Consider the following 20,592-nt stretch of genomic DNA (forward strand, 5'->3'; position numbering starts at 1 on the left):
CTGTAACTTACTGTGCTCATTGGGGTGTATCCACTGAGTAAATGTTAGCAACTACCTTCATGGCAAGTTTAAAGTCTAACAAATCTTCTTCCATATGTACCATGGGGAAAAGAAAAGGGCACAGCATAGAGTTGTTAAAGGAGGTAGACACCCAGTGTGGGCTTTCCCCATGATTTCTTCTGTAAAGCTTGGAAAGCTGGCTTCCTTTTTTTCAGTGCAAAACATTCTCTGATTAAAAGTGGAAAGATTTTAATTGCTTTTTTTCTCACATGCCCAGCTCAGCCACTTATTTTTCCAGTAGTCACATCTGTCTTTTATTGGGTCTTTGGCGGGCACCTCTGCTGGCTCTCTTACAGGATTTTCTGTTGTGACTCTCTCCTAGTCAGGCTGTTCTGGGGTTTGATGGTGGCTGGATCTGGAAGGCATTGCTGCCTTAAGGCAACTTTATGCCCTATTATAAATATAAAGGCCAGCTTTCATTCAGCTATTTTACTAGAATATGGTCTGATATTTTTGAGACCAATTTCTCATGAGACTTGGGATTAAAAAAAATTAATTTAAAGAGACCTCTTTCAAAACTGGAACCCTCCTGAAAGCCCGCCCTGTCACTGTAGTAGTGCACAAACCCTTTTTCAAAAGATGTTGGCCTACACTGCAGTAGATTAATTCGATGAAGAAAGAATATGCATTTAGAGTGACACCGACCCCTGTGCAGAGACCCAGCATACAACCTGCATGGCTCTTTAATTACTAGTTATGCCATATTTTGAATGCCTCCGTAGGATTTAAATGTTGCTTAGAACTTGTGCTAGCCTTGTCCCCAGGGGAGAGTTTCACATTCATTATATACGTCAGATAGTTTCTCTTCCAGTTCCCCTTCCTGATCATCTAATGCTGACCATCTTTTTGTCTTTTCCCATGATATCACCCCTGTTCTCTGCAGTTACTATGTTCTTTCAGCTCCTTGTTTTCTTGTCCAGTCTTGCCTAAAAATACTTATTTTTCTTTCTTGTATTTCTTAATTTTTTGGTCCCTCTGTTGGAGAGCAATTTATGGTGGATGAAATCCATTTCTTGTGCATCCCCTCAAAATAGGACAGATGTATCCTACAGTTCTTTGAGATGTAAACAGTGTACAGAACACTGGCTTTTCTTTCTGAAGTGGGAACAATCCATTCAAATCAAATTGCACACTTGCTTCAATGCCACAGGTCTTTGAGCGCTGAAAAATGCTACTTCAGTGACTTTTTAAAGAAATAAACCAAGTTGTCTGAAGTAAACAATTGGGTCCAGTGTTAGAGCACATTTGTGTTGTTTTGTTGGCCTAAAGCTATGGTAGCTGACCGATGGAGGTTCTCCCAGTGTAAGGGATCCTTGAGGAGTGTAGACATACTATAGCAGCTCTATTCTACCATACACCTTACAATTTTATGAATGATTTGGTCCAAGGTAACTAACTGATTTATGTTTGTGTCCCATATTGTTGTTTTAATTCCCTAATGAGCTGATTGCACCAGTGATGCAGGATTAAGACTAAATTGATTTTTGCTTTTGCATAACCAAGAGCGACAAATTTGATAGGCAGACACAATAGACCAAATTTTCAAAGGCATTAACTGTCCACCAATTTTACCTGCACAAAATTGTATTTGCATGCCATTTTTGTGTGCAAAGGTCATATTTCGGGGTGGGAGAGGGAAATCCACAATATATCCACATTCTGTGGTTACACATCTAACTTTCCACTTTTGTGCGCAAATATAGTGTTTATGCTTGTGCAAGGGAAGGCATGCATTTTTTTGTGTAAGCAAAATGGGGGACACTTCTTGATATTGCCCATTTTTCTCAGTACTATTAACCTTATATTGTGTAATCATGGATTATTTACAATATAATTGCAACATCTCCATGGCATACACATAGTAAAAATCAGTTTTTGTGCTAATTTACATTTCAGGTATATTACTGCTTTGGGGAACTACAACCTATTTTAATATGGTGCATTAGTGACAATAATATGCCAAGAATAGGGGAATATCAAGTAAAGGGAGGATAGGGCAGTGAAAAGGTGGAATGAGATGTTTTCATTTCATTCAGACATTGCTGATTGCAACATCAGTTTGTGATGATAAACTGAATACTTGTAATCTATGGGGAAATACCAGTGGCCAAAGTACAAGTCATTTATCAATAATGAGGTCAGTCTGAGGATGGGGAGGGAGAAAATTGATGATGATTTTATCTTACAAGAATCTGTTTATGGAGGACTGAGTCAGGGTAAAAATGAAAAGACTGTATCAATTAGGAATTGAGGACTTGAAATAGGGTAGTTGAATAAGACTGAGGAGCAGAAGATAACACTGAAAACTTGCTTGGAATATATGGGAACACACAGAAAACAAACCAGTCTGGGGTATGTAAGGAATTACAGAAAAGTCAAACAACCAGTCAATAATCTTACTTGCATCAATCTAAATGCTAATTTTGTTCGAGTGACTATTCTTAAACCTATCCAAAAGGGATTGACATTACCTCAACTTGGAAAACAAGCTGGAAAATGGGAAAAGGAGTCACATTTGGGGCATTCCGTAGCCTTAGAGAATTTGTGCAGGCAGAGTTTCGTCAGAGGATATCACAAACCAGGGATCTTGATCAGATTCAGACAGATTGCATTATTGCCAAATGGCATATTTTATGTTTCATTGATAAATACCAATAAAAAAAACCCAAAACAAAAACAGACAAATAAATAAATCAGTGTTTGTCCAGTAAACACCAGAAACTCCCATAAATTGTTACTCAATTTGTATTAACTTCACCCATTTTCCAGTGCAGTTTGCTTCTGCTCCTTGGCTTATATGTAAGGGTTTGCATACACACAGAGCAGTGACGCAGGCTACAGGGGTATGATTTCTAAAGTCAGCTAATGTGTTGTTCATTAATTGGTCTATGTAGACCCTGCTGTTGCAAACTAAAACTCTATGGTGAGCTTTAATATAGTGCTGTTTCAATCAGTAATACCGTTAAAGCTCACTATGGAACAAACACACCAAACAGTAAACCATGGGTTCAGTAAACAGGGTACAGTGCTTAAATATGCATATACATATAATAAATATATGCTTTTATACATATAATAAAAGTAAAAGTAAACCTTATTTAGAGAAGAATTTTGGGACATACTATCCCACCCCAGGCCCCTAAATCTTCTCATAATATCAGAGGAAGCCACGAAAACCTGATTTTTGGACATCAACATAGATCTCAAAAATCACTAAGAATAAACCCTGAAAAATGTAATTAATAAACTCCCAAAACAGAAGGTCTATGTAGCACTTCCTCTTTGTTGTCCTGCCCACCAACTCACTCTGGTGTGCTGCTTCCCTGTTGGGTATTTTCTTAGACTACTCTAAACATAGTTTAGTCCAGTATTTGACCTTCCATATCAGTCCAATATTTAGCCAATTTTGTAGCTTGTATGTTGGAGGAAGATTCTTTCCTGACCTCTCCAACAGAGCGAATATGATTAATGAAATAAATTATTCAGAATGCATTGGTGTTGTTCATTGAATAATATATTTGACAGGTAACTATGCTATTTGACCAGTTCTTTTAGCTGGTTAAATACTGTTCATTAAATAATCTCACATTTTCCCCACAGATATTAGGCTGGTTCTATTTTTAAGTGTTCCTCTAATTACCATTCATCCAGTTTGCATAGCTGTAGATGTCATAGTAGTAATATTACCCAGACTTTTCTGAAGTCTGGCCAAAGTATTTGCCTGGATGACCTTCACACTATGCTGTATGCCTTACTGGGTGCCACAAGCACCCAATTTTCCCACATCAAATTTCCAGAACTCCAGTTTTCCCCTGACAACTTTTATATTGCAGTTACAAATTCACAATACAAATATGACAAAAATTGGAAGATATATCTACAGCTGACATTTTAAAACCTAGGTGCCTCAAGTTAGGTTCCTAAATGAATGGTTAGACACCTACTGTCATGGTATAATTCCCCACTCTGAACCTTAGCGTCCAAAAGATGGGGTACCAGCATGAATTCCTCTAAGCTCAATTACCATCTTAGTACTTGTAGCGCTACCACCAACCAGGAATTCTAGTGCCTGGTACACTCTGGTCCCCCCAAAACCTTGCCCGGGGACCCCCAAGACCCAGTCCCTCTGGATCTTAACATAAGGAAAGTAAACCCTTTCCCTCACCGTTGCATCTCCCAGACTTCCCCTCCCTGGGTTACCCTGGAAGATCACTGTGATTCAAACTCCTTGAATCTTAAAATAGAGAGGAAAATTCACCTTCCCCCCTCCTTCTCTCTCCCCCTCCCAGAATCTCCCTAAGAGAGAAAGTAATCCTAACACAGAGAGAAAATTAACCTTTCTCTCCCTCTCCCCTCCTTTCTCCTCACCAATTCCCTGGTGAATCCAGACCCAGTCCCCTGGGGTCTCACTAGAATAAAAAAAACAATCAGGTTCTTAAACAAGAAAAGCTTTTAATTAAAGAAAGAAAAAACAGTAAAAATTATCTTTGTAAATTTAAGATGGAATATTTCACAGGGTCTTTCAGCTATAGGCACTGGGAATACCCTCCCAGCCTAAGTATACAAGTACAAATTAAAATCCTTTCAGCACAATGCAAATTTGAACTTCTTCCAGCCAAATACACATTTGCAAATAGAGAAAACAAACGTAAGCCTAATTCGCCTTATCTACCTAGTACTTACTATTCTGGACATATAAGAGACTGCATCAGAGAGATTGGAGAGAAACCTGGTTGCACGTCTGGTCACTCTCAGAACCCAGAGAGAACAACAACCAAACACTAACAGCACACACAAAAACTTCCCTCCCTCAAGATTTGAAAGTATCCTGTCCCCTGTTTGGTCCTCTGGTCAGGTGACAACCTGGCTCATTGAACTTGTTAACCCTTTACAATCAAAAGAGACATGAAGTGCTCCTGTTCTATTAAACCTTAACTATCTGTTTATGACACCTACCTAGAAGTGGCCTGATGTTCAGAGATGCTGCAAAGCCAGTGCTTCCTCTTAATTCCTTTGTCCACTAGGAAGTGGACTGAGAGAACCAACATTTTTCTTCTCCCTTTTTAGCCCTAGAATTTTCCTCCGCCATCTGAGATGTTGTTCCTAACTGGCATTGTGAGTTACAGCCATCATAGCTAGTTTATTGGTGTCAGATTAACTGCCTAGTTTTTAATGGTTATTACTGTAAATGTTTAAATTTTTGTGCTGTCTTCCATAGTGGTATGTCATATTCTTTTTACTAGCCATATGAATTGCTTCCATAATCAGGGCCACCCAGAGAATTCAGGGGGCCTGGGGCAAAGCGGGGGAGCTGCAGCACTTGTACGTACCCGGCAGCGGTCCGGGTCTTCCGTGGCATTTTTGCGGTGGGGGACCCTTCAGTTGCTCCTCGTCTTTGGCAGCACTGAAGGGCCCCCTGCCACCGAAATGATGCAGAAGACCCGGACCGCCACTGGGCCAGGGCTCGCGGGGCCCCTGTGGGGCTCAGGGCAAATTGCCCCACTTGCCCCCCCCTCAGGGTGGCCCTGTCCATAATTGTAAAATCCATAAACTCTGAGTGTTGAAATAGAATCATGTGGCAGTTCTAAGAAGTTATTTTCATTGTAGAACACATTTGTCAGGCAATCAATTTAAAGTCTTATATACTGTGTTCTCAATGTGTAGGTGTTATTCTTATAAACGTTAATAGGATTTACATGTTGCTGCTGAATGGAGACAAGATGCCTTAATTTGCTCTTTATACTTTGTTAGGTTGTATTAATCTGGCACAGTGTAAAATATTATGGTATACAATATATTGGCAAATATTTTCAAAATCCTATTTCATGAGCTTTGTCATACATTTTGCTCTATTTAAACACAACAGTTAGATATAATAGCAACTCATTCTTATCAACTGTGCTCCAAATTATGTGAAAAGAGAACATCAAACTCTCTGGGTTTTGTTTCATAGCTTAGAGATGCAGAAGGATACAAAACTGACTCCTCTATATTGGTTACACAGCCCAGGGGAAAAAAGATTAAGTGGGTTAAAATTCTGACATGGAATGTTAAGGACTTTCCTGAGGGAACTGCTGTTGGAACAATCATACAGGCAAATCAGAAGCCACAGCTTTAAGGGAAGAGATAAGGCAGGTGGCCTTCAAATAAACATGAGTGAGTAAAGGAGCTACAAAGCGAGGTCCACAGGCATCAGATATAAATGTTGACCATGTTAAGAAATCTTTGGATATCCTGACCTGAGAGAAAATGTACCCTTTTAAGAGGCTATTGAAAATACTAGATGTCCTAGGCCATATTCAGACCTGGTGTAAGTGGATGTAACTTCACTGAGGTCCATAAAGCTGCACTTACAGAACTGAATTTGGTTTCCTTATTTGAAGTCAATAAACACAGATACAAAAATAGCCACATTCTGTCAAAGCTTCCAAGTTATCTACTGAAGGAAAACATAATCTGTTTTTTAAATTTCCTTCAACGCTAGTCCTTTTGAGTCCAGTTCTGCAGCTCTCACTTAGGTAAATCTCCCATTTGTTTCAACTGTAGTTGTGTTTGGGTCAGGATTTCACAGTAGCACAAAGTTAGGATATCAGAACAACTAGAGAAAAGGTGACTTATTAAGAAAAATGAAGTTGCTGAGACACTATCGGAGACAATTATAAAAATTATTGTGGTTCTGTCTGCAATGCTGACAACTTTTATGCCGTCCACAGCTTCCATTTAGCAAAATACTTTGTACAGATTTGAATGGATTGCTTTGGAGTCTGCCTATTGAAACTTAGTACATGTCATAGCATTTGTATATGCTACAACCATGTTTCAGACACATCTATCAGATTATATCTTATATATTTTATATATATAGTTATTCAAGAGCAGATTACTCTTGTACAATCACAGAAAGAAAATATGCTCTTGTTTGCTTTCCACCTTTGATTCAGAGCTTGACTGATCATTTCTTTCATCAGAGGTCATCTGTGGTGCTAAAAATGAAACCTGTGTGGCCATTGTTTGTTCAGTTGTTGCATATTAGCTCCTCAGTGGTTAAAAAAGATCTGAACAAATAAGTGGGCTTACACTACATTATATTACCCTTTATTAGTAGGAAATTGAAGTCTAGAGATTATTATTAAGCCTCAGCCGCTGAAGGCTGCCCATACTCGGATAAAGACCTTTTGAACTGACCTCTGATCAAGCTGCATTAGAAGGATTTTACCCTTGTGGCTAATTAAATAAACAGTTCTGTAGGTATTATTCTTCCCCATAGCCATTTCATGACATCAGCTCTCTTGTACCCAAGGACAAAGGGAATCAGGTTCTTATTTGAGATGGAATGGTGTATTTTGCATATTAAGGGCCTGACACTGGGCCATCCACTGTTTAGTTGCTTTGTTGAGCTTAACACACAAGTATATCAGATGTCAAAAGGCTTTTCATTGAAGTTAAGGAAGAGTAAAGGCAAGGTTTTTATTAAAATGGAAACTTTGCAGATTCTGTTTTTTAAATGGAAGCCAGGCAATTTAATATAATGTATAAAGCCCTCTGGAACCAGAACAGTGGCTCAGAACATTAGATCACTTCTATATTTTCTGGCACACCAAGAAAGAAGGAAAAAGTTTGATCTATTTCAGAGGTTTAGAGGTCACAAGAGAGAATATTTTGGTAAACCACCTTGCACATCTGCTATGTTCAACCAACTTTTTTATTAAGAACAGCTCTATGCAAATATATTCCCTCACTTTCAATATAAGCATGTGATTTGCATAACGAACCTTTAAAATTTTGTTGGTTTCCAAAAGAAAATTCCATTTTGAAGGGCATGTCTTTCTGAGCCAATATAATTTTTTTTTAAATCCCTGCTTAGCCATTTATTGCTTATTGGCCTGAAGTCAGCTTTTCTCTAAACCCATAGAGTTGATTGGAATTAAAAGAGGGATGAATTTGATCTTTTATGTTTGGTTCCCTTGCCAGAATTAATAATGACATATTTGTATAACTCAGTCTTCTCTATTTACATTAGAAAGGAAATCATATAATTTGGTTGCATCATAACTATGGTCTGACCAGAACAGCCAATCTGGATAACCAAATCTGTTATCTTTGTGCCAGCATAGTGTAAAGAATTATAGTACTACTCTGCCATAAGATTGCTATGTTATAGACTTTACTATCTAGAAAGCACAATCATCAGGACCCAAAAAAGAAATGAATTTATGATGGATTTTTTTCGAAACTTAGCAGTTACGGGATTTTTATCTTTCACATACTGCAAGGAAATAACATGTCCAAGGGGACGATCTTGCCAGCACTGAAGCATGTGACTAACTTAATTCAACGTCAATGCAATAACTCACATGAGTCAATTCAAAGATGATAGGGCCAGAAGAGACCATTGCGATCATTTATCTGATCTTCTGAATAACACAGGCCGTAGGACTTCCCTGATTTATTTCCTGTTTCCTCTTTAAAAAAAAATCTAATCTTGATTTAAAAATTTTCTGCAATGGAGAATCCATCACAACCCTGGTTAAGTTGTTCCATTATGTAATTACCCTCACTATTAAAAATGTGTGCCTTTTTTCCCATCTAAATTTGTCTAGCTTCGAATTCTAGCCATTAGATCTTATACCTTTGTCTGCTAAACTGAAGAGACAATTATTAAATATTTGTTCCCCATGTAGACTGTAATCAAGTCACCTCTTTACCTTCTCTTTATTAGGCTAAACTGTTTTGACTCCTTGAGTCTATCACTATAAGGCATGTTTTCCTGTTCTTTAATCATGCTCCTGGTTCTTCTCTGAATCCTGTCCAATTTATCCACATCGTTCTTGAACTGTGGTCCCCAGAATTGAACACAGTACTCCATCTGCGGTCACACCAGTGCCAAATAGAGCTATAAAATAACCTCTGGACTCCTACTTGAGATTCCCGTTTACATAGCCAAGGATTTCGCTAGACCTTTTGGCCACAGTGTTGCACTGGGAGCTCATGTTTAACTGATTATCCACCCTCACACCCAAGTCTTCTTCAGACTCATTGCTTCCCACAATAGAGTACCCCATTCTATAAATATGGCCTATATTCTTTGTTCCTAAGGCCTTGTCTGCACTTGCAGCAGCATGTAGACTAGATGCAGCGACAAGTTGCAGTGAAAAACAGGCTGCCGCTGTGCCCACACTGCAGTGTGTAGCTGCATGTAGCAATGAAAGGCTCTGGAACAGGAGAGGCAGTGGGGAAATGATTTGGTAGGGGAGAAGCAATGGGGAGCTCTTGGAACCTTTCCCAGCTGCCTCCCACCTGCTGGAGCCTTTGACTATCACAGGGAAAGGCTCCAGGAGTAGGAGGCAGTGGGACACTACACTGCTAAAAGTATCAGTGTAGATGAGGAGGCATAGCTTGGGTGACTAGAAAGCCATGTCGGTTATGTTTCTACCCATGCTAGCTGGGCCTGTAGTGTCTCTGCTCTTCACGCTGCAATAAGTGTAGCTATATCTCAAGATTTTGCCATATTAAAATGCATATTGTTTGATTCAGCCCAGCTTACCAAGTGATCCATATGGCTGTGTATCAGTGATCTATCCTCTTCATTATTTACCACAAAGCTATGTGCATGCATCTCTGTGTGGAAGATTAGGGTATAAAGTTCCTAGAGGCAGAGGGATGCTACTGCACAGGCTGCTTTTTCCAAGCGGTAGCGGCTGGAGATATTTATACCCATGTAATCCAGGAGCAATCCTGATGCCTTGCACAGAGATACTGAATTGAAAACACACTAGCCATGGGTCCCTTGAACTCCTCACAAACAGGGCCGGCTTTAGGCCGATTCGCCCGATTCCTGGGAATCGGGCTCCGTGCCTAAGAAGGCCCCGCGCTTTAGGTGCCTTTTAAATTTTTTTACTTACCCTGGCTGCGGTCTGCTCCGGGGTCTTCCATGGCCCCGCTCCCCTGACCAAAGCGCCGGCGGGAGCGGGGCTGCCCCACAGCCCCGCTCTCCTGGCTGGAGCTTCGGCCAGAGCGTGACAAGCCCCGTTCCCCCGTCTGGAGCTCCGGGCCCTTTAAATAGCCCCCAGAGCCCTGGGGTAGCAGGGGGCTCTGGGAGCTATTTAAAGGGCCAGGGCTCCAGCTGCCTCTGCCACTCCGGTCCTTTAAATAGCCGCCGGAGCCCAGCCCCCATGCATTCCCCAGCGCTCCCACGGCTATTTAAAAGGTCCGGGGTGGGGTAGAAGCAGGGGAGCCCTGGGCCCTTTAAATAGTCCCCAGAGCCCTGGGATAGCGGAGGGCCTCTGAGGGCTTTTTAAAGGGCCGGGGCTCCAGCTGCCTCTGCTGCACCCCCTGCCCTGCCTGCACCAGCCCCGCCCCCCGCTGCCTGCAGCCAGCTCTGCACCCTCTGCCCACAGCCAGCCCCTACCAAACCCCCTGCCCTGTCTCCAGCCAACCCCTGCCACACACCCCTGCCCGCACCAGCCCTGCACTGCCCGCCCTGCCCTGTCTCCAGCCAACCCCTGCTGCACCCCCCTACCTGAAGCCAGCCAGTCCCATACTCCTGTCTCCAGCCCTGCCAACCCCTGCTGCACCCCCCTGTGGCCCTGCCTGAAACCAGCCCGCCCCACACTCCCCTGTCTCCAGCCAGCCCCGCACCCCTTGCCCTGCCTGCAGCCAGACCCTACCTCCAGTCAGCCCCTGCCCTGCCTCAAACCAGCCCCATGTTCACTGCTGCCCTGCAGTTCCCAGGCCAGTAACCTGCACACCTGCTTCAATGAGGGGGGCAGGAAGCAGTGGGGACCCACACATGTGCACACCCCCAGGGCGTGGCGGGGACCCACACATGTGAAACGGCAGTCATTAATAACCAATCAACAGCATATATGATGCAATGTACATAATATACAATTTTATTATTTATATAGTTATGGAAAGTAAATAATACATGGAAGAAATGGAAGGCTTTTTTTTACACTTTTTTCTTTTTAAGTCATCCCTGCCAGGGCCCCACCGAAAGTGTTCGAATTGGGCCCCGCACTTCTTAAAGCCGGCCCTGCTCACAAATAGGTCTTGTTTGAATACCACGGTGGTGAAAGTACGGAACCTAGATAGTATCCGACAAAGTGGGTATTTACCCACAAAAGCTTATGCTCCAATACATCTGTTAGTCTATAAAGTGCCACAGGACTCTTTGCTGCTTGTACAAAACCTAGATAGTACTCCTTATAGTCTAGGAATATAAGCACTGTCTGGGCCAGGGAGGTGAACAGGGTTATGACTAATGCCCACCCCCATTGCTACACCCCTTTGTGGTCATGAGTATGGGTACCCACGTTATGGCTGCCTCCTCTGTAGGAGCATGTGGAGTGGGAGAGAACCGAAACTCTGTGTGCTTTCTCACTTCTAGCACACTTGCCTAGACTAGTCGTTACATGGCACTTAATTAGCAGAAGCACAAATGCATTGTCAACAAAAACTGTAACTACACAAGACTGACTGTTTCTTGGATTTTGTTTACAAAAGCCAGCCTTGTTGAGAAATCCACTAAGATTTGCAATTCTTTAGAGCAACTGGGCCCTGTTTCAAGGAACCCAGACCAGTTTATAGCTCATTTGTTTTGTTTTAGATTTTGATATCACTGGAATCTGAAGCTCAAAGCAAATGTTAGGGGTTGAAAATCTTTATGGATTATTATTAGAGCTGGTCAGAAGTTTTCCAGATGGAGGATTTTCTGTTAAAAATGGTGATTTAGCACCAGTGGAACGTTTTTCACAGAAACACGTCTATTCTGATGAAATTTTGATTAAAGAAAAAGATGAAAGAGAGCACTGATAAAGTCAAAACATGATTTCTACACTTTTGGAAGAGAACATTGCAATTTTTTTCACTTTAAGATGACTTTGTGTTTAGAATATTTTTATATTATAAAAATAAAAGTCAAAATAAAGGTCAAATATTTTGATTTTATAGAAATGAAACTTTTGGATTTTTCCCAAATTAATGTTGGGAAGTTTTGGTTTTGTTCAGTTTCACAATGGAAAAAATGTCAAAATTCTGGCATTTTGCATGAAGTAGAAAAATCTGGTTTTCTATTTAACATATTTTATTGTAGTAGTGCCTTACAGACTCCTGTTGAAACATAGCCTCAATGTGCAAGACATTGTACAAACGTATAACAACAGGCCCCTCCCTTTAAGAGTGTACAGTCTCAATAGAAAAGGCAGACATAAGGTGGAAGAAAGGAAGTATTACAGATAGGAGAGACACAGAAGTTAATCAATGGAAGAAAGATGCATTTAACCCAGATCTCCTGTGTCCTAGTTCAGTTTCTTAACCACAAGATGAGCCTTCCTCTCTCAAACAGAAGCAGATATCCACATGCTTCCTTCTAAAGCAAAAATCTAGTATGAGGTTACCATTAAAAAGTCACTTGTCCATAGTTAACAAGCATTGGCATCCGAGATACTGCAGTTATTGATTGTTCTGTATATATGTTGTTTTTGAACAGTGACTGCCACAATTAGGCTTTTATAATCTTTCCTAGCAGCGATCAATTGACTGAAAATAACTTAAAGTAGCCCAGGGAACATGTCTTACACATTATGTTTATATTTTCTTATCCAAAATCTGTGTGCATTGATCATTTTGTTATACTACGTAAGTTCTTATAGTGCATTATACAGTATCGTAATGTTATATAGTTTATACTTGTCTCACGTAAATGTCAGACACTGTCACAATGAAATAGTAGTGCTGTCCCGGGGCAGGCAGTACCTCAGGTTTTTTTTCTTTCAGTGAAAAAGAAAAAGTGAACCCTGCTGACCTTGTTGTCTCAGCAGAATGAGTGTTCATGATTCAGCCTGTATTCTGATACTGTGAAATACAGTGCAGTGTATGTAAATCTGTCTTGGAAATATAGTGGGGCTGTTAGTGGCTATGACCGATGAAATGTTGTAGAGCTAGAATGAATCATAACAAGGTAGTTTTGAGGGATGGGAAATGTAAATAAATCAAAGTGGGGATATTAAAGCAATCTTTTATCCATCCAGTTTCTCAGAAGTACTGAAGCAAAAGTGGGGGAAAAAAATCAGTGGTTTTCTAAGTTCATCTATGTGTCAGTTGGTGTTCACTGTTCTCCTAGGAATTCTCAGACATTAGGATGTTCTGAGTGAACTCAGCAGCGCGCTTTTGTGTCTAGCTTTAGGGCTCTATCCTGTCCTCCAATTCACAGCATGATTTGCAGTGTACCTTGGGAAAAAAATCACTATCCACTTTCCCAAAATATGCAACCATATATCACATGTACGAGACACAAGAATGAGCCCTCTGTATGTCATTACAAGTGGGCTTATTACTGTGAATGGAGTTGGTCATCTCATTCCCCTTTATCCTCTCTCCTCAGACAAGTATTACCAAACTAGAAGAATGGAAATCTTTATTCCATTAGGCCAAGACTTTCATATTTCATATTTAACATATTTTGGGTCCCTCTATTTTTAGATATCAACTTGACATCTTAAAGGAGTCTGATTTTTCACAAGTTGGATGCTCAGAATGTTCTGAAACATCAGACTGCTTTAAGGTGTCTCAAATTGGGCACCCCATCACTAACGTGTGTGTGTGTGTGTGTGTGTGTGTGTGTGTGTGTGTGTGTGTGTGTGTGTAAAGTTACAATGTAATATTGAAATGTGGGCTTACTTCACTGCTTTTTTCAATTCCTAACTCCCATCTTGGGTTTGAACCTTGTCGATTTAGATAAACTATAAATCCTTTGAGGTAGGGGCCTTGTTTCTAACATGTCTATCACCTTGTTAATTTTGTACATTAATAATCATCCCATGTTCTACTGAACGGATATTCACAGCATAAGAAACCCAATTGGAATTGGCACTCTAGTTGTCACTATGTAGATGTTTATGATCTGTACATTCTGCATCAGTATAAATAAAATGACAGTTTAAATTAACTAGAATTTTTCTATTTCATTGGAAATCTTAATTTGTTAAAATAGATTTTCTAGTAGACTAATACAAAAAATTGAGACTAATTGTTCTATGTGTATTTGGGTTAATTCAACTGTAGATTTCATCGAGAGCTCACTATCATTTGTTTTACAGTAATGTTCAAACTCCGCTAGGTGCAGTCTATACGCTTACAGAGACAGTCTGTGTTCTGGAGAGCTAACAGTCCAAAGGATCCAGTTCTGCAAACACTTAGTATATAAGTAATTTTAGTACATGGCCCCACTGAAGCTAGAGGATAAAGGAAGGACTTGTTGTTTTTGGGGTGGAGCAAATGTTGAATTACTGGACCAGTTTGCCATGACATTTGGGGGCATTTGGCTTTGGATCTGAATTCTGTAACTTGATCCATCTCTAATACAGAACAGAGTTTATCAAAACATTCTGTAAATCTTTACTTTACAATTGTATACTATTGTAGTAATTTTATATTGAGACCTGTCTTGCTTAAACACTTCCCTACTTTCACAGAAAGTGCAGCACATGGAGAAAATGATTAGTTTTTAAAAATACTTATACAGGAATTATTTGAATACACAGCCTCTTTTTCTTATATATATAAAAAATAGAGCAGTAGCAACCACCCTTGTACTCCAACTTCCCATTCTACCAAAGCTCGGTCACTATCTGGGCTCTCCTTTTTCTTGTTAGCACATTTTGGGACCAATACTTAACTTTGCCTGTTCAAAGCCCTGATTCAGGATTGATGTTAATGGAACTTAAGCACATGTTCAAGTGCTGTTCTGAATAGGGATGGACTTAAGCATATGTTCAAGTCCCTTCCTGTATCAGGCCCACATAATCTCCCTCAGTGCAAACCAAATGCATTCCTCACTCATTTAAACATTTTGAAAAACGTGGGATTCTAGGTCTCTCTCTTCACCTTTCCTAGCTACTATTTACCTGTTTCCTGCCCCCCAAACTTTCCCCAAATGCCATAGTATCATAGCTGGAGAGGGAAAGGGGGGAGTAATGGGCCGTTAGTGGACCAATCAGAAGATCAGTCTTAATTAAAAACAACAATTATTAAAAACTCCAGTGAGTAGCCAAAAAATAATAAAGTGATCTTTTAAATGTATTCTGCTGCACATAGGGAAGGAATATTTTCTGAATGTGTTAGTTTTGCTCCAGTGCCCATGATCCAAACTACTTCTTAAAATGTAATTAGATAGGTGGGTCCATCATGGAAGGCGCAGTCTCCTTCTGTTCTTAAGAGTTAATACTATGGCATTCATTCAAAAGTTATACCATAATGGGAGCCTTGGTGTTCCAAACTGCAGGAGAATATGAAACACCAGAGGACATTCAATAGCAGTTCTTAGGTCTGATTACGCCAGTGTGGCACCAGGCCACTATTTTGATCTGCCAGCAATGCCTAGCCTATTGTGTTTTAATTGCTGGCAGTGACTGGCCTCTTGTTTTATATAATCCAACTCTCAGTGGGCCCTCTATTATGGATTGTTGGCAGTTCTGAACTACTCATGGCTCCAACAGCGATTGCTGTCATAAGAAAGTGCACCTTTGATATTATTTTCACTGTATCGAAAATAATAGTTGTTATTGGCTCTATGCCAGCAAATAGAAAGTGACTTAAGTGGACACTACTGTTGCATCAGGTATCTGAAATTAAACGGCGCTTGTGGTATCCAATGAAAAGGTGGCATGAGAAAACCACAGAGGATTTCATCATTCACAGGAAAGCATGCCTGACTGGACAGCAATGCAGCAGATTGCAATTCACAGTGGAAGTAATGAGATCATGTGACAAACACAGGTCTCCCATGAAAGACTTAGACTGTCCCTGTAAGTGGGGATTCCTAGGTAGTGCAATGGAATCTGAATCACCATTGTTAGTGACTGGAAACTCATTGGGGAAGAAAGAGCATTTGCTTGCCTTGCTTGGGGGAAAACAGCTGTTGGAAGCTCAATTCCTGATGTCAGTGAACGACTTAATTTAAAAAAGGCAGAAGTCATGGTGTGGCATCCTCCCTTTGTGGGGAAGGAACAGTGGGGCAGCAGAACAACCAGCCATAAATCCATATAGTGACTTAAGACTGAGTAGTTGTGTTTACATCAAATCACAGTTTAGGTTAACGATTGTTGGAAATGTGGTTCTGGAAAGAATGTCTGTGTAACATTAATAGAACTATATGGGAACAGCCCTCTTAGGTCCAAGTGCCAAATCCTGGTCCCTGTGAAGTCAGTGGTAGTTTTGCCATTTGGCTTCAGTGCAACCAGGATTTGGCTTTAAGTCACTTGTCAGATTCATCAGTTTCCTTGTTACTGAATTCAACCACCAGTAAAACTATATTTACAGGCATTTAATAAATCAATTATAAAAAAGCCTAGAAAATGTCAGGGTGGAAACTGAAATATGTCTTCATGAAAAAATAAAATCAAACATATTGCATTTTTAGAGACCTCAACTTGGCCTCTAATTTTGAGGTGGGAATGTCTGTGGATGCTTTCATTTGCACACAGTTTGAGAACTTTGGTCTCTTTCTTCCCAATTTGACATGAAGCCGAGAGTGCAAAAATTGGTTTCAAGCAATGGCGTTGAAACCAAATAACTTAGAACTGCAAAGGTACCTACCAATTGTCAAAAGATAGGTGCAAACTAATATTTTTAATATTAACAGAAATGTGACCAGGAATTCCCAATTTTCTAAAAAAAACCTGTGTTGAGGGACAGCAAAAAAGAAAATGGGGCGGGGATGGGGAAGTATGTGCATGTTAAAACCTCAGTCCTTCATATATAACACACACTGGTCAGGCAATCATGTGTGTTTAACTTGTAATTACCCCCCCACACACACACCAATATTCACTTTGTGGCGTAGGGCCTGAAAGGAAACCTGGGGAATTCAGACTCATTCAGCACCTCTCATTCTCAGAAGGAAAATCCATTAAGGGTTTTATGGACCCACAGCTGTGCATTGTTTCTTTCCACAGTGGATTAAGCAATACACTTGATTCAGCAAGGTTGCTGTTGTTGACACACAGTTGGTTCTCCTTTTGTGGCAGCTGAGGCCAGAAGATATTAAACTCTTGGGATTCTCTTGCAATTCTGGAAAATGTTACTCAAATAAAGCTCAATATCCTGCATGATTTTCAAAGCCTTTGGCTCATGTTTTCAATGGACATACTGGTGACAAGTATGAGAAGAAGTAACAGATATGTAGTTAGCTATGGGTTTTGCTAGTGAAACATGAATGGACAACTTCTTGACAGCAAAATCAGGTTTGACTTCATGCTTTGAGGACAATTGCTTTGTTTTCCCATAACTGAGGTAGCCCTTGAGGCTTTGAAAGACAACACTAAAGCAACTGCAGTCATTCTTTTCATGTTTCATTCTGCACAACAGGTCTTTTGGTGCAAATCATTCTCTGATTAACACACCTGCCCCAGATCACATTGCTTAGTATGACTGAAGAATTTAAACATTTAGAAATATGGGAACCAACATAAAGGAGGATGACACTGGCGCTTTAAAATAAATAAATAAAGGTTTTGAGGTGCAGAGGAAATAAATCCTTTGTGTGGATATGTTTGATTTAACAGACCAATTTATCCTATCCCCCTCCTCCTTTTTTGGAAAGACTTCAGTAGTTATCAGCATTACTACTATGAAGTTGGTTTAAGTTATTGTTACCCTTTTTGACCTCAGCGGCTCGTCAAAGTTCAGTGACCTGCAGGTGTTCTAGTTGGGAGAAGAAATTGATGCTTGAGGCTGGCATTTTTTTCTTTACAAGGAATGTGGGTAAAGTAGTGCTTCTCTGAATGTAAGTGGAACCAAAATACAAAAGGAGATAATTTCTTTGCTTAAAGCCCCATATATCTTTAGCCAGCATCAAACCGAAAAGTCCCTTCTCTCTCTTCTTCCAGAATCAAACTCCATGGTCGACCAGTTTCTCTCTCCCTCCCAGTCTGTCTTGCTTCAGTCTGTCTTATTTCTCTCTCCGAGACTTGCCCATGTATGTACGTACACACACACACACACACACACACACACACACACACACACACACACACACACACACACACACACACACACACAAAATTTTCACCAATCTAAGTCTTAGGTCCTGCAGAGACCAGGATTCACCCTCCAAGTTTGAACCACATCCAGGAAGCAGGGACTGCTGCAAGGGGCAGAAAGTATCCTGGTTTGGGGACTAGAGGATAAAACTGGACTCTTAATCAGATTAGAGAATATTAATCGGTATAGTTAGATCTTGTGGATTCAATATGCTGTACCATTTCTGTTGTGAGCTATGCACGACTTCCCCAAACGGTTCCTGTCATGCAGGGTTTTCTCAAGCAGATAGTTTAAGATTTGAGTTTCCCTTAATGAACTCAGAGTGCCATTTCCACACTATGTTTGGGAAATTTGCACCAGTGTAGCTATGCTGATGGAGCTATGATGGTGAAAAGCCCTAGTATAGACTTTCTGCAGAAAGTGTGGAATTGGGCTTCCAGTCATGCCACTTCCTCTACTGAGTTAGAGGAATAAGTCATACCAAGTGCTATCATTTTTTAACCTATGTTAGGAGTTTGTACTGGAGTAGTCACACTGTTGCATATTTCCTGAATGGGGACAGGGCTATAGACGATAAAATTTCTGGGGAAGCTTACAGGCTAGAAAAATCTTCACACCACAAAGATTGTTTAAATCCACCTTTGCATAGTTTATGTTTAGGGGACAATGAATGTGTGCACTGAACAAGGGAAATAAACTTTAGGACAAAGGATGTGTGGGACAGTGTTCTCTCTAATTTTTCCCATCCATGTGAGGAATAAATTTTGCTGTGTCTACCAATATGGAGGTGATGTGTAGCAGGTGTGCAGCTGAGGGGTTTGATGTATGGGAGGGAGCTCAGGGCCCACTGAAGCAGCTCTGGGGCTGGGGCCAGGGGAGAGGTGTGTCTCCTCACTGTGCCACAGTCCTGGGGTTGGGAGAGTTAAGTGCACGGGTGATGGTGGTCTCCTGCACAGCCATGCAGGCATGCACCTTAGAGGGAACTTAGGTGTGGGACCACCTTCCCCTGTTTTCATCACATTAAAAAAAAGGCAGGAAGATTTTCTTAGCATTCATTGTGAATTGAAGGCGTGAGTATTTGTGGTTTTTTCATTCTTAAATGAATTGTGATTTTTAATTTTCAGTGAAAAAATGCTTTAGATTCTAAAATTATACTGTTAGAGAGAGGCAGCTGCTTGTGGGAAGGTGAATTGAAGGAAATATAAATGGTTAAAATAACTAGCTGACCTGCTTATTTAGAGCATTTGAATTGTATGTCTTGCACTTCGCACTTGATGACACAAGTCTGCCTGTTGTGTATCTTTTCACCTTTCCCTCAAAAAGAAATGATTGAGGGTGAAAGGTTTCACTGACTGAAATACAAACCACATTTTTTAAAAGTAGGAATAATTCAAATCAGTAATTAAATAAACAAAAGTGGTGTTTTGGAATGTTAGTGTCAGTACAGCATCAGGTATGCTTACTTCAGAAATCAAGTAGGAACTACCAGCCCATGACAAAAATATGGATTATTACTTAAAACATAAATGGCGGGGCTTTATATAAGATTTTATTTATCAATAGAACTGAATAGTGTGTCTTTGTGAGGGTTTGCGGGGGAAGAGAGGGCACGAGTTGGTTCTCTCCAAAGTCAGTACCTTTTGCTCAAGGCCTTAGGAGCTATTGCGGACCCCTGGATTACACCACTGAGCTGAGAGGCAGCGGGGAGGGTTTCTGTTCTTAATGAAGTGTGATCCTTCCTACAGTGCCTACAGTTAGTGTGTCTGCAAACATGTGCACAAATTTCTATGCAGGTCACTGGCAAATGGCAGCAATCTAGCCCCTATTTGGACATGTTCCCTTTTTTTTTCTAAATGGATTCAGACTGTATTAACCCGGTCCAAAATACACCCTGGTGAGGTGTTTTGCTTTTGTTTTTTTCTTTTTTTGGCAAATCAGTTTGATTTCCTACTTATCTATGATTCTCTGGTGGTTTCTTAGCCTGATGTGAAGTTTCTGTACTTCTAGGACTTAAGGAGACCCAAGGAGAATGTCAATCACAGCCTGATTAGCATGAGCTTCTTAAACTGGGGCTTCAGCTTTGACAACTGTGATACAAACTTATTCTTCCAAGAGTAATCAGAGGACAGGTACCAATAGATGTCATCCATCACCTTCAAATCCACCGACTTACTTGCAACTTGCCTTCATAGGCTCTGTTTATATTCCTTGACCTTTGTTGTTTGTTTGTTTTTTTTTAGTTTGACCTTTGTACTCGACAAGTTCTTTACCACAGAGAATAAGAATATTCTCTCCCTTAAGGAAGATAAAAGGAAACTTTGGAGTACTAAAATCTTCACCCAGGATTGTTTGTTTTGATTTTAAATAAAAGAAATATTAGACACTCATAAAAGTACTGTGACACATGGCTAGAAAGGATTAAACATCCTGCAAAATAAATAACCCTCAAAAGACATGTGGGAAAATAATTTGTGTTTTTGTGTATTTACA

This window comes from Gopherus flavomarginatus, chromosome 1 (assembly GCF_025201925.1).
Source record: "Gopherus flavomarginatus isolate rGopFla2 chromosome 1, rGopFla2.mat.asm, whole genome shotgun sequence".
Lineage (NCBI taxonomy): Eukaryota > Metazoa > Chordata > Testudines > Testudinidae > Gopherus > Gopherus flavomarginatus.